Source organism: Gouania willdenowi, chromosome 20 (assembly GCF_900634775.1).
Source record: "Gouania willdenowi chromosome 20, fGouWil2.1, whole genome shotgun sequence".
Lineage (NCBI taxonomy): Eukaryota > Metazoa > Chordata > Actinopteri > Blenniiformes > Gobiesocidae > Gouania > Gouania willdenowi.
The window spans coordinates 170540-172500 of NC_041063.1; positions in this window are offsets into that span (position 1 = coordinate 170540).

Here is a 1961-nt window from a genome sequence, read left to right on the forward strand (position 1 = left end):
ACATTTTGTAAATAACCTTGAATAAAAAGTTTATGCGCCGCTAAATAATCGTATCTCTTCTATCAAACTACAAAAATGGCCGAACAGGGTGGAGTTGAACCGAGTGTCACCTCTGCAACCTGGAGAGGGGGCGGGGTATGAAGTGTCTCATTTGCATTTAAAGAGACAGCACCAAAACGAGTTGCTCTCAGAAGCACATCAGAAAAGGGGTGGAGCTATAATAATGAGGAATTCAGACCCAAGCATTGCAGTTCTGCTTTATATAGACCACAACTGTATGATTTATATGTAAAAAGGAAGGATTTAAAAGCATGATATGTCTTCTTTAAATAATCATTTAATATACATTTTAATAAATAAATGCATCCCATGTTCCCATGTTGACTTTGAACTTTATTCTGTCTGTTGTCTGTAGAAGTGATGGGTCTAGACCAGATGATGGAAACTAGATCAGCTCATGGTTTTAATGTCCAGGGAGGGGCGTGGCCACTCTGTATGGACTTAAAGAAGAAGAAATAAAAGAAGAGTTACATATTGTCATGTTCATCAAAAGGAAAACTGAAAGTAAAGGAGATAAATATACTCAGATGGACACACACACACACACACACACACAAAGTTTAAACAAACTCTGTCCTAAATTGTCTCACACATTAAAAGCATCTATTTACTCTTAAATTAATGAACACAAAGACTAGCTCCACAAAATCAGAACAACATTTATTGATCCAGAAATTAAACTGATTTGACCTTTATAGGCTCAGTATCCTCCTTTGTTTTTAAATCCCTTTGATCCTCTATTCATGGTGGTTTTTATCAAGAGTCTTTCATTTTCAATAAATCCACTGCTATTTGGTCTGTTTTAATCTCTTTCTTTCTTTCTCACTCACTTGGTTCTCTCTATGTTCCTTGTGTCAATTTCATCAAAACAAAACGAGTGAGCAAAATTACTGCAATGTACCAACACTGGCTGTAAAGAACAACTTCTTATTTTTCATAAACTGATGGTATTTCTCCGATAGAGCAAATATGAGCAGAGTTACAGTCATTTAAATGAACGTGTTGTGTTCAGGGGCCCTGGGAAACCCAGTCCGTTCCTATAATCCAGCCGTGAAAAGAGCACATGTCTGGGTAAATCTGGATTTTATAGTTACACTACTCAACAGAAGATATGAAATGAACAGCAATGAGCATGTACTTTCAACAACAAAGTCAGAGTGGTGACGTAACGCCATACGTGTGTCATAAATTAACGTGATGACGTGTTTGTCTGTGGGAACCGAGTTGAGCTGGTGATCACGTCCGTTCTAGTCCCAGAAAAGGGACAGGGGGGGGGGGTTCCTGCTGTGAGCTTGGAACGGCCCGAGCTGGAAGCATGAGTCCCTCTTAAAGTACTGTCTTTGGGAAACCTTAACCTGACACTCTACATCAAGAGACCATGTCCTCCAACATGAAGATTGAAAAGGAAGAAATAAACAATACAACTTAAAAGACCATCTAATTATATTATTGATCAAGTGTTTCTGCTTTTGTCTTTTGAGCAAAGTGTACACGTTTATAAATCAATTTAGACAGATTAAGAGTAAACATTGGGATAATGACTTTGAAGCGTGACTTAGCACAATGTGATTCATTATATTAATGAATTATAATTCATCTTGGCCCTAACATGCTACACACACCCTCTCTAGTTTTATGACTCTTTGTTTAAAAGCACATGTGAACACAGTCCCACCATCTTGTCTTTTTACAGGAAAGTTAAGACTCCCGCATCTTTCTGCTAACCAATCAGGTCTCACTCACTCCTGCACTGCAGATGTGTTTTAACCATGTTTAGAAAAGGCCTTGTTCCCTTATCACAGACTTGTGACTTCCAGTTCTCTCTTCTTCTTCTCCTTTTTGCCTCTGTCTTAAACAGTCAGAAGTTTTTCAGTTTAGTTATGCAGAATTTTTGAGAAATG